Raw genomic sequence first — 13,186 nt, 5'->3', positions numbered from 1 at the left:
AGACGTAGGGATCCAGTAATGGCAATTATCAGAGTTTCGACGCACTTACGATCAAATAAATCTACAGACATCGACAGCATACCTACATTTCTAAAATCATGAGTGAAAGTCAAAACCAAACGATTTTTCAAGTTCGATTGAAGGATTTTTTAGTCTGCAAACTACACAGAATTCCAAGGGCTTATAAGAGCGAGAACTACCGAAAATCGACTGACAAGTATAACACACCGAAGAATGGATAAGAAAGCTTTGATTGAGGAAAGGTGCTGCGAATACATAGAAAGAAAGATCCCATATCATTTAGCTACAATATAGCAGGTCAGCAACTGGAAGCAGATAATTCCATAAATTATCTGGGAGTACGCACTAGGAGTGATTTAAAATGGAATGATCATATAAAGTTGATCGTCGGTAAAGCAGATGCTAGACTGAGATTCATTGGAAGAATCCTAAGGAAATGCAATCCGAAAACAAAGGAAGTAGGTTACAGTACGCTTGTTCGCCCACTGCTTGAATACTGCTCAGCAGTGTGGGATCCGTACCAGATAGGGTTGATGGAAGAGAGAGAGAAGATCCAACGGAGAGCAGCGCGCTTCGTGACAGGATCATTTAGTAATCGCGAAACCGTTACGGAGATGATAGATAAACACCGGTGGAAGATGCTGCAGAAGAGACGCTCAGTAGCTCGGTACGGGCTTTTGTTGAAGTTTCGAGAACATACCTTCACCGAGGAGTCAAGCAGTATATTGCTCCCTCCTATATGTCTCGCGAAGAGACCATGAGGATAAAATCAGAGAGATTAGAGCCCACACAGAGGCATACCGACAATCCTTCTTTCCACGAACAATACGAGACTGGAATAGAAGGGAGAATCGATGGAGGTACTCGAGGTACGCTCCGCCACACACCGTCAGGTGGCTTGCGGAGTATGGATGTAGATGTAGATGTAGGTAAAGGCACCAGAGAGGTACCTCTGACGTCGCTCATTATTGTAGAAGCAAGACTGCAAAAAGGGTTCCACAATGTAAAATAGTGGAATATGTTTCAGTTTCTCAGGAAAATTCAGGGCTCTACCTAGTCTTTCGCCCATACTATTCAGTCTGCCTATCAGCGAAATGATGACGAAAGTAAATGAAAGGATCAGGTGTGGGTTTAAATTCAGGATGGAGGGATATCAGTGATAAGATTCGGTGGTGGCACTGCTGTCCTCCGTAAAAGTGAAGGGAAATGTTATGATGATATGCACAACGTTACACTAGGCTGTTATATTGAATCAGAAACACTGTTGCACAAAGTAGCAATTTTACGAGCCGGTTCCTGAATATAGTATGGCGGTATGCTTAATTTCTTCTTTTGATGAGCTCAGTGGTAGAGCTATTTGAAAAACTAACTAAATTTCTTAACATTGTTTAGAATCTAGTCACACAGCCTGCCCATATTTTTGTTTGTAAGCTATTGGTAACCTCGAGTGGTGTGATTACTTCTATTTACTTCATTTTGTGAGAAGTTTCCATGGATGTGTTATGGGTATGTTAATGAAGAAAGTATTTTTCGCTGCACTGGGTGATATAATTGATCAGTGATTGTCAGATCAGAGCAATTTGTGATCCTGTTATTGTGGGAGGTGGGTTTTTGAACAGTACTGCGTATTCAAGGACCACACAGGTGATGTTTTTGCCTGCAGCACGTTTAGCAGTGAATGTGATGTTTTTATGTGGTCCAGTGAACGATTTTCGTTTGGTCTTTTCAGCCAGAAGACCGTTTTGATGCATCTGATCACAGTTGTCAATACTCAACAGCTAGCTTCTTCATTTGTGTACAACCACTGCAAGCTACACCTATTTGAGCCACCTCACCGTCGTGACGCTTTGGAATCAAAGTGACGATTGCTTGATACCTCAGGAAGTGTCCCGTTAAAAGATACCTCTCAATAAGTTGTGCCATTAATCTCTTTTCTGTCCAATTCGTTTCAGTACCTCCTCAGCAATTATCGAATCTATCCAGTTGTGTAAGGCAGGTAAAAAATGAGCTGACAAAACATATCCCATGTTTCATTACTGCTTCGGGATGCAGAGTATTAGACATTTGCGAGAGTCAGTTTGAGATATGTATTGTATGCCACTCACCAGATCATCACGTAAGAGCCCAGTGCACTCTCCAGCTGCCGCTTGGGAATGCAGATGTTCGACCCACTGCATCTGTACAAAAAGGAAAAAAAAATCTTGTAGTTAACGTATGTACCCACAGGAACACTACAGACTAGATCGATAGCTGAAACACATTTAACAGCAACATAAAGTAGACTGGAAGGTGCTACAGAATCGATCCTGTTGTCGAACCAATTAAATTAGAAGTGAGGAGGACCCTAGTGTGGTGACTGACTTTTCCAGTGGACACAGCTTATTGACTATGAGTACTTCAAGGCTAGTAAATACAGATGTAGGAATAAATACTCGACATGAAGGTAATTCACCGGTCATGTCACACAGTTAAATAGAGAGCTGTGAACAGTTAAAGAAAGCGGCCATCAGCAATAATCCAAAACTCAGTCGATGCAAGTATCTTGGTGTTAGTGGGTACAGTGTCGCAATCTCCCACATAGCAATGAAAAAGTAGAGACAAGGTCAATAGCGAAGAAAACAGGAAAAGCGACGCTTGGAAATTACCACATTCAGAACGAAGGATGGACAGCCTTATAGGTAAATATGTTGTTGTGGTCTTCAGTCCTGAGACTGGTTTGATGCAGCTCTCCATGCTACTCTATTCTGTGCATGCTTCTTCATCTCCCAGCACCTACTGCAGCCTACATCCTTCTGAATCTGCTTAGTGTATTCATCTCTTGGTCTCCGTCTACGATTTTCACCCTGCACGCTGCCCTCCAGTACCAAATTGGTGATCGCTTGATGCCTCAGAACATGTCCTACCAACCGATCCCATCTTCTAGTCAAGTTGTACCACAGACTCCTCTTCTCCCCAATTCTATTCAATACCTCCTCATTAGTTATGTGATCTACCCATCTAATCTTCAGCTTTCTTCTGTATCACCACATTTCGAAAGCTTCTATTCTCTTCTTGTCCAAACTATTTATCGTCCATGTTTCACTTCCATACATGGCTACACTCCATACAAATACTTTCAGAAACGACTTCCTGACACTTAAATCAATACTCGATGTTAACAAATTTCTCTTCTTCAGAAACGCTTTCCTTGCCATTGCCAGTCTACATTTTATATCCTCTCTACTTCGACCATCATCAGTTATTTTGCTCCCCAAATAGCAAAACTCCTTTACTACTTTAAGTGTCTCATTTCCTAATCTAATTCCCTCAGCATCACCCGGCATAATTCGACTACATTCCATTTTCCTCGTTTTGCTTTTGTTGGTGTTCATCTAAATTTTCGGAAGTGAGTGACGTCCGTTAGTGAGCACATGGTGTGTGTGTGTATGTGTGTGCTACTGGTGTGGTATACGTCGTCAGGAAACGAAGTGGTGCTCACCTTCGGAGGTTTAGTGACCTGCTCCAACTCGACCAGCCGTCGATGCCCCTGCATCGTCTTCCTTCGGCCGAAACAAGGACAGCACGCCGCCCAGTATCTCCTCCAACCCATCTGCAGCAGAGAAGAGCCTGTGCCACAAGCTGCCGAATGGTTTACTGTATAGTAATTGGTGCATTGTGTTGCACAGTAGGATCTCTCCTGTTGTCACCATACTGTGAAATAGATGGCGTGTTCAGCACCGCAAAAAACCAATTTGTGGCAATATCGAGTAGTTGCAAAAGAAGGGAAAGTTTTCAAATAGAGAAATAGTCAGTTTTAGCAATTTTTAAACGGCTCTGGTATTTTTTTTTGTTTTTTTGTTTGTTTTTTTTTTTGTTTGTTTGTTTTAGGGCGCAAAACTGCTATGGTCATTAGCGCCCGGTCCGTGACTTAGGAAACAGTAAAAAACCGAAATTGAAAACCAGCAGCAATGGGAACGAAAGTCATAAAATTGGAGAAACTAAAAGCAGAAGGAAGGCTCAAAAACCCACTACAGAAAGGGGTTGGTTGTCCCCAAAAAAAGCTTCAGATGACTGACGTCATTTCACTGGCACTAATAAACTTGAGAACGCGGTCGGCTGAGCGCGTGTCATCTGCTAAAATCGACGATATATCAGGCGATAGCTGTAGACGGGAGCGTAACGGATTAAAATAGGGGCACTCAATTAAAAGGTGTCTTACCGTCCACAGCTGAGAGCAGTAGGGACAGCGTGGGGGAGGATCGCCACTTAAAAGATGTCGATGGCTAAAAAGACAGTGCCCTATCCGGAGTCTAGTTAAAATTACCTCCTCCCGACGACGCGTTCGGGAGGAAGAGGTCCAAGCACAACGAAGAGCTTTCACGTTCCGCAATTTATTATGGGTAAGTGTCGACCAATGCGTGTGCCATAAAGGAACAACACGTCGACATAAAACGCTCCGTAGATCGGCGAAGGGAATAGATTGAATAGCTGGCCGAGGAAGAGAGACTGCAGCCTTGGCTGCAATATCGGCCGCCTCATTTCCACAGATACCAACGTGTCCCGGGAGCCAGAGGAACGCCACCGAGACGCCCCCCAGGTGGAGCAAGCGCAGACAGTCCTGAATCCGGTGGACCAGAGGGTGCACAGGGTAAAGAGCTTGGAGACTGAGGAGAGAGCTGAGAGAATCTGAGCAGATAACGTACTGTATCCGCTGATGGCGGCGGATGTAGTGGACAGCCTGGAGAACAGCGTAAAGCTCCGCAGTATAAACCGAACACTGGTCGGGAAGCCGAAAGGGATTTTGGGTGTCGCCAACAATATAGGCACTCCCTACACCTAACGATGTTTTCGAGCCATCGGTGTAAATAAATGTGGCGTCCGTCATTTGTGCACATAGAGCAGCAAATGCCCGACGATAAACAAGTGAATGGGTACCATCCTTGGGAAATCGACAAAGGTCACGGAGCAGGCAGATCCGGTGACGGAGCCAAGGCGGTGCTGTACCCCAAGTTGTCAAGAAGGTTTTAGGAAAGCGGAAGGAAAGAGAATGGAGCAGTTGACGGAAGCGGACTCCCGGTGGTAGTAGGGAGGAGGGGCGGCCTGCATACCCTACATCAAAGGAGGCGTCGAAAAAAAAGTCATGGGCTGGATTAGCAGGCATGGAAGACTGGTATTGTTACGTAGAAACCACGGTCAAGTTCTGAAGTTAGGTTGGTCAATGAAGTACTATATTTAGACCTGAAAGCACGTTAATTACTGAAACCAGCTCGCAGCCAGAACAGAACTGTCTTCCTGAACGGAGATTGCAGATATCGACACCGACGGAGAAAAATTGCAACTCCAAAAAATAATTAACGTAGAATATTGAAATTTAGGGAATACATTTACTTAGGTAACATATTTAAGTACTCGGTATTGCAAGATCTCAGGGTAAATTTAAGTGCAAGGTGGCCATCGCAAATGTGAAATTCTGATACATTAATAATCGGTGTAACCGTCAGAATGTTGAATGCAAGGATGCAAAGGTGCGTGCGTTGTGCTCCACAGATGCCGGATGGCTGTTTGTTTGACAGAATTCAGTGCCTGTTGCACTTGTTCGGACAACACAGGCACAGTTAATGCTGGTTACAAATGACGTCGCATTGCGACGTAACGCGCTCTTTCGCACATCGACGGAGGTTCTGCAACATAAATTGTCCACCTACCTCGAAACTGCTGCAGGCCTGCACACGTAACTCCTGACTGCAGCTACTTAAGGGGGGTAGGACGTCAAACGGGCCGACTTGGAGCAGGAGAGGCATCACAGGACATTTTAATGTCTACTGTCTATACTTTTACAAATAAATTCATAAAACTTTGTCAACATCACCAGGAAGGATTCAATATTCACACTCGTTGCAGTGGAAGATCGAAAACATAACAAAATAATTTTTTTTACGTGTGAAATTTCATCATTCTTTCACTTACTAATGGCTGCATTTGTTGCTATAGGTACACTTTTCTTCATAAGTTAGAGAGATTCTTCGATTAATTTTGCACAGCATACAAACCATACTTACAGGTGTAGGAAACTCTAGAATTTATTTAATTTATGAAAAAACGAATGAGCTGTTATATTTTAAACTTCATGTTTAGAAAAAACACAAATTTTCTAGTTAATTACCTCAATTTTTACCACAGTTTTTAATAGATTTGTAAAATTCTAGAGTTTCGTACACCTTTGAGTATGGTTTGCATGCTGTGCAAAATTCATCGAAGAATCTCTCTTACTTATGAAGAAAAGTGCACCTATAGCGACAAATGCTGCCATTAGTAAGTGAAAAAAAAGATGAAATTTTACATGTAAAAAAATTTATTTTGTTATGTTTTCGAACTTCCACTGCTGTGAGTGTGAATTTTGAATCCTTCCTGGTCATGCTGACAAAGTTTTATGAATTTGTTTGTAAAAGTATAGACAGTGGAAATTAAAATGTCCTGCTTCTCCTGCTCCAAGTCGGCCCGTTTGACGTCCTACCCCCCTTAAGAGATCTCAGAAAAGCAGTGTTGAAGAAACTGAGATTTCATAACTATACGTCGAGGGCCGCTATAAGTACAAAAAGCTGAAGATAGTCTTGTGAGCTCTAAAGAATAAATCGGAAATGGGTTGCTGTTCAAATTTCTAAGTTCAAAGGTCCTTTTAAACTTACATTAAGATTTTTTTATTGCCATTAAGCAAGATCATCAGCCCACATGTCTTCAAATCATTTAAGTTCCTGGAACAGTTTGAAAAGCTGAGGTCTGCCATACAGTTCTGAAACTTTACGCGCTTTTAGTCTTCCTTGTTGGTTGATTGAAGGTTTGAAGTCGTCGACGAGGATGTGGCGACAGTCACTCATTGTCGGCCGTCGCTGTTGCAGAAGCTGGATGCTGGCGCGCCTTCTTCTCGACACGGTCACCAGGCGAAACGGGCTCTTGATGTGTGCCAGCTAATGCTTCCCGTCCGCGACACCGTGCTAGAAACTATTATAGCCAGTCGAGCGCAATTACATGCTGCCAAACCCCGAAAGCGCGGCAACTCGCGGGAGCGTCACACAACACACCTGCTCAACCGCACTACTCCAGCCAGACTCCCTCTCCCTGCCCGCGCTCCACGTGACAGAGTTAACACTACCAAAGATCCTAAACACTTTGGTTCTCCACACGACCTATCGATGTATTCGTTCGATAGCATAGTTTTCCCTAGGCCAGACCCAGCATAAAAATACAAATAATATTCACAAAACAAACAAATTATACATCGACATAAATGCATATATATATATATATATATATATATATATATATATAGTAAAACAATTACAATATATAAAGAGACAGAAATGTCATATCTTCGGATAACAAAATAACGAAAAATCTATAGTACAATAGATGGAAATAGGAAGATATGCATTTCCGGCGTTACACAGTCTCTGAGTGGTGTCCTAAACAAGTAAAGATGGACTTTGAGGTAACTGCGATATCGGCCATTCGTCAAGTTTTTCCCGCAACTGAAATAAATGAATTCTGTTTTCATATGAAGAAGAGTTGATAAAGAAGAACTCGAATTCTCGATCTAACTGAGGAGTACCGCTAGAACGAGGATTTAAGACTTCACGTCAGCATGTGTGCAGCGCTGGAAGCTGTAAAACCGGAGGACGTAAGCAATGGATGGATTGAGATTCATGCAGAAGTTCCTGATAAAGGAAGGTTCTCTCAATTTTTTGACTACTTTGTGGATAACTGGCTAGAGAATGAGGATATCGCAATAGAAATGTGGGACTGTTACGGAAAAAGGCACCGAACGACGAAAACTGTTGAAGGGTGGCACAACAAAGTAAATAGTATTATTGGAAGCCCTCACCCTAAAATCAACTATACGGTGCAGTGCTTGAAAAAGGAAGCAGAGCTCACCAATACATGTACATGAAATTGGAAATGAATCTTGAAGGTAAGAAGAGGAAGAAGAAGTACTTGAAGCTGGACGACAGGATAGAGAAAATCGTAAATAGACTGCCAACATTAGGCCTTGCTTGAAAGCCATTGCCCATATCAGAAACTGGGCTAAAATACGTTAAAAATAATGTATTAAAAACTATGAAGACCACTGAGTCCTCGCATGCTACTGAGATAAAAAATTATTAAAACATAGAAGCAGCATTATCGGAGCTAATATTAAGTTGTAGCCGACCGGAGTGGCCGAGCGGTTCTAGGCGCTACAGTCTGGAATCGCGCGACCGCTGCGGTCGCAGGTTCGAATCCTGCCTCGGGCATGGATGTGTGTGATGTCCTTAGGTTATTTAGGTTTAAGTAGTTCTAAGTTCTAGGGGACTGATGACCTCAGAAGTTAAGTCCCATAGTGCTCAGAGCCATTTCAACCATTAAGTTGTAATTGTAAATAGAGTGTACATTAGTTCAGCGTGTTTAGGCTGATTTTACACACGCCAGAATGGTAGAAGGTCATTTATCATTTTCACGGTCCAAAGCCTGTGCGAAGTGTGATGCGAATCAGCCTTTAATGTAAAAATTAAAAAGTGTTTCAAGCCTCAGAAAAGTATGCCCATTGTTGTCACGTTAAGATAACTTTTTCTACCTTCCAATATTATGGCCATACTATTAAATAATTGTGAGTTCTAAAATAATTTTCTGAAGCTTCAGAATCGCAACTATCACCTAAAATATCATGGTTCGTTAAACTGATAGTATACGCTTTCGTAAAAGAAAATGGGAACTGAACCTTTGAATTGCACCTAAAATTGACATCCCAAAACTGATCTGATGCTAAGGTTGACAATTTTGGCACCTCAGATATTTTTTATTTAAGTTTAGCTGCAAACATTTATAGTAGATGTAAATCTACTTAAGTACATTTAGATATAGTCCTTTAAAAATTAAAATTTCTTACTAAATTGTTGATTATCTTTAAACAGGTCAGTAAAAGCAAGGAGCTTCCTACTGAAAATTAATTGTTACTAAAGAACATCAGAAACAAATGTATTAGACCTACTTTTCTTATAAATTATAGACTCTTTGAAAAGATATTTGATCATTTCCTCTGTCACTGACAGTGTAATTTCAGTTGTTTTGCAACACCAGGGATATCTACTTCTAAATTATGTTTGCAGCTGTTCTCATTTCGAATTCTGGAATATTTACTTCGTCTTCTTTGGTGGAGGAATTTCCGAAAATGCATTTACTAACTCCACTTTAGTGGCACTGTCATCAGTAACATTACCTTCGCTGTCGCGCAGTAAAGGTACTTACTGAGCCTTTCCGCTGGTTTACTTAACATGGGACTAGTATCTCTTTCGATTTTCCGCCACATTTCTAGAGCGAGTTTCGTTGTGGAAACTATTAAATGCATCTCGCATTGAAATCCGCACCAAATTTCGAGCCTCAGTAAAACTTCACCAATCTTGGAGATTTTGCGTTCGTCTAAATTATACGTGCCTTTTGCGGTGCTCCTGCAACAGCTTTATGTCCTGTTTTGTGTACCATGGGGGATCAGTTCCGTCTCTTATTAATTTATTTGGTATGAATATCTCGAGTGCTGTTGATACTATTTCTTTGAACTTAAGCCACATATGGTCTTCATTTACATAGTTTGGAAGGATTGGAGATTATCTCTTAGAAAGACGTCACCCGAATTTTTAGCTGCTTTTATAAATAGATATATTTCACCTTTAGTTTTGGTGAATTTGAACTGAGCCTCTCTACGACTGCGTGTTCAGTAATCCCTGTATCCGTCGTGATGCTCAGGATTATTTGTGGCTAAGAGGTCAAGCGTGTTTTCGTAACCATTTACAATTTGAATGGCCTCGTCAACTAATTGTTAAAAATAATTTTAAAAAAAGCATTTAGAACAATTACGGAAGTTGTTTCTATTTACAATAGGGTATGAAAATGTATTTTTGTCAACACGGGGAAGGTAGATTGAAGTAACTGCCAACTATTATTCTATGAGTAGGGTACATATTTGTGATAAGACTCAAGTTTTCTTTTCTTTGAACTGTTCAGCAACTGTTTCATCTGAGACGGGGGGGGGGGGGGGGGGTCGCTGAAAGGAGCCAGTTATTAATTTAATTTATTCCGGTTGTCGAATATAACCTCTGCCCATACTAAGTTACAAGAACTATCTGCTTCAATGTCGATTGTGAGCTTACATTATTTTTCCGTAAGTTGTCCTTGTTTCTGTTGTAGTGCAGATAATTACAATTACGGCTTTTCCCTCCAGAACCTAAGATGCTTTCTCTGTGACCCTGTAAATACCAGAGCTAAACAATGTAGAACAACAACGTACGTTACAAGCGTAGCATTCTCTATTACTTCATTTCCTTATTTCTAACATTGTACCGCTACACTTTATTAACTAATGTTTTTAGAGAGTAAATTAATATGGAGTATGTCGCTCTTCTTTTCAAACATTCACAAACCCATTTATTCTTTCCCTGTTGTCTTTTGGGTATGCAGTTGTAGTAATTAAAGTAGGCACAAATTCAGTGATAAAAAAGAAATGATTAGCGTACATTTGCATTCTCGTTTCATCGTTCCTTTCTTGCTGCTCCCATGCTGATGGACTGTTTCTATCGCAATCAGTAAGCGTGAAAGGAAGCTACCGTACATACAGAGGAATCTATATTTATACTTGGCAGAACTAATTACATACTGACATAATCGTCGGTATTGCTTTCGTTTCCCAAAAGTTATAAATATTTCGATTTCGGAAAAGAAGCTCTGTATTTGACCAAGATGTCAAAAAAGAAGGTCCCTTACGTACTGGTTGTATCGAGTAAGATGTGGAGACAGCGGTTTGAAAGCGGACAGAAGTAGTATGAGGAAGGGCGTCCCTTACCTGAGGGATCGCTTCTCAAGCTACCTGGCGAAGGGCAAGTGTGGCAAATGTCCGGCGTGACAAATTTCCGGCTTGGCAAATGTCCGGCATTCGATCGTCCGAATGCTTGGCGAACTGCGGCGAATAGGGTCCCAGGGTGACGTCCATCGTTGTCATGGTCTTCAGAATTGCTGAATACCCTTCGTTGAAGCTGCTCACTGCCAGGAAAGTCGCAATCTCCACAGTCTTCGCATCAGAATGCAAATGCTTGGGGGCTAACTTCCAAATACACGCCTTAAAACTTTCATTTGAATTTTGTCTGTTTCCTCCCAAGCACCGGTACAATAACGCGTCCTCCGAGAGGGCCTCCTAGATCGTATGAATCACTTTTTGAACTTCTTTGGAGAGCGGCTGGTCGTGTTGCTATTCGTTCAGATGTCCGGTAGCCTCTGCAATGCGCCACTTACACCAACTAGTTTCCCAAACCGGACAATTTTGGTGTTGTGGTTGGCCATCCGTCGAACACTTGTGGAAATACGTTGCCCAAATTGCCTTCTTCATCTGTTCCACCGAACTGGTATGCCGTCGGATTGCCAAGCCGTAATACGTCGTAAGCTCCTTGATTACTTGATCCTTGGGAAAGCACGTGGAATAGTTTTTCCCTGCTACAAAGTCGAAATTCCCGAAAAAAAACTGGTGCGTGGAAAAGGCCGATTTCAGGCAGGTGCATTTTTTGGTTCAACCACGAATAACCAACATTTCCGTTCCGTATTCGGAAAAACCGTTTCAGGGGTGCATTCGAAACACTTTTATGAATCCAAAAATGTAATTTAAAAAAAATTTATGTTTTGAACCAAAATATAGTAAACCTCCCCTTAACTTCCGTATTTTAAACATGGTGTAGGAGCTGTTTACGGTAATTGTGATGATTAATTATCGAGTATGCTCTCATACTGATAATGGTGTTAGGGTTCAGAGCGTTAGCTTTCGATAGCAAAGTCGATATTTGGACATTCATGTAGGGTATGAAAGGAATATTGTCGAAATCAAATTTACCGTAGTTTGACACAATGAAAGAAACATACGTCCCGAAAAGTTAGAGTTATATCTGGAAACAGACTTAAGAAATCAACGTGACCGACTCTGTGGGAACAGTCAATGAATCAGCGGAAAGGTTCATTAAACTCCATCTACTGCTCACCACAAACACACACACACACACACACACACACACACACACACACACGCATTCCTTTCTGTTGTTCAGAACTTGTGTTTGAAGCGTAGCCGTTATAGTAGACAGTCAGTTTAAAGTGTCCTTTATGTAACTTTAGGGAAACTCACAGCCAACTGATTGTATTGTTAGGTGTAGTCCATACAGTCAGCACACAGGAGCTGTATGAGCAGACAAATCAGGTAATGAAATAATTCAAAAAATGCCTGAAAATCGTTAAGAACTTTAGAAATAAGCTACATGAAGATAGGGTCCGCGGTTTAGAAAAGTAAATGGAGACCACATCGAGCTGTTGCCATATGGTAACTCCTTGAACATCCGACATGAACTCAACATTACGCCACGCATGTCATACGTGATTCTGAGATCTAATTTCTACTCCTGAGTTAGGAACCACGTCTATACGCGCCAGATATGATAAGGAGATACTGTAAATCCTTGATCGAGCTGGTAACGTGGAATTCCTTGTTTCTCTTATATTCAAGCCTGTATCGCACCCACAATACGTGGCGTCAGGCTGGTCATCTCAGTGTACTGTCTTTCTGTCAGCAGTAAAGTGCACAAATACATGAAAGGGAGTTTTAAGACGGAGAATAATGATGCAGACAGCTCTATATTCAAATGCAGGAAGCAAGATATCGTTGCTTTTGTCTTCAGGGCGAAGACTGGCTTGACACTGCTCACCATGCTACTCAATCCTGCGTAAGTTTCTTCATCTCCGAATAACTTCTGCAACTTACATCTTTCTGACACTGCTTGCTGTATTCATCTCGGTCCGCCTCTACGATTTTTATCCCAAACGCTTCCCTCTAACACTAAACTGGTGATCCCTTGACGTCTCAGAATGTGCCCTATCAAGCAATACCTTCTTCTATTCGGGTTGTGCAGCAAATTCCCTTTCTCCCCCTTTCTTTTCAGTACTTTCTCATTAGTTAGTTGATGTACCCACCTAATCCTCAGTATTCTTGTGTAGCGCCACATTTCATAAGCTTACATTCTCTTCTTGTCTAAACTGTTTACCATCTATGTTTCACTTCAATACTTGAAAACAATCCATACAAATATTTTCAGAAAAAACTTCCTAACGCTTAAACCTGTATTCGATG

This window comes from Schistocerca nitens, chromosome 1 (assembly GCF_023898315.1).
Source record: "Schistocerca nitens isolate TAMUIC-IGC-003100 chromosome 1, iqSchNite1.1, whole genome shotgun sequence".
Taxonomy (NCBI): domain Eukaryota; kingdom Metazoa; phylum Arthropoda; class Insecta; order Orthoptera; family Acrididae; genus Schistocerca; species Schistocerca nitens.
The sequence above is the reverse complement of the archived record's forward strand: the minus strand, read 5'-3'. Positions refer to the sequence as shown.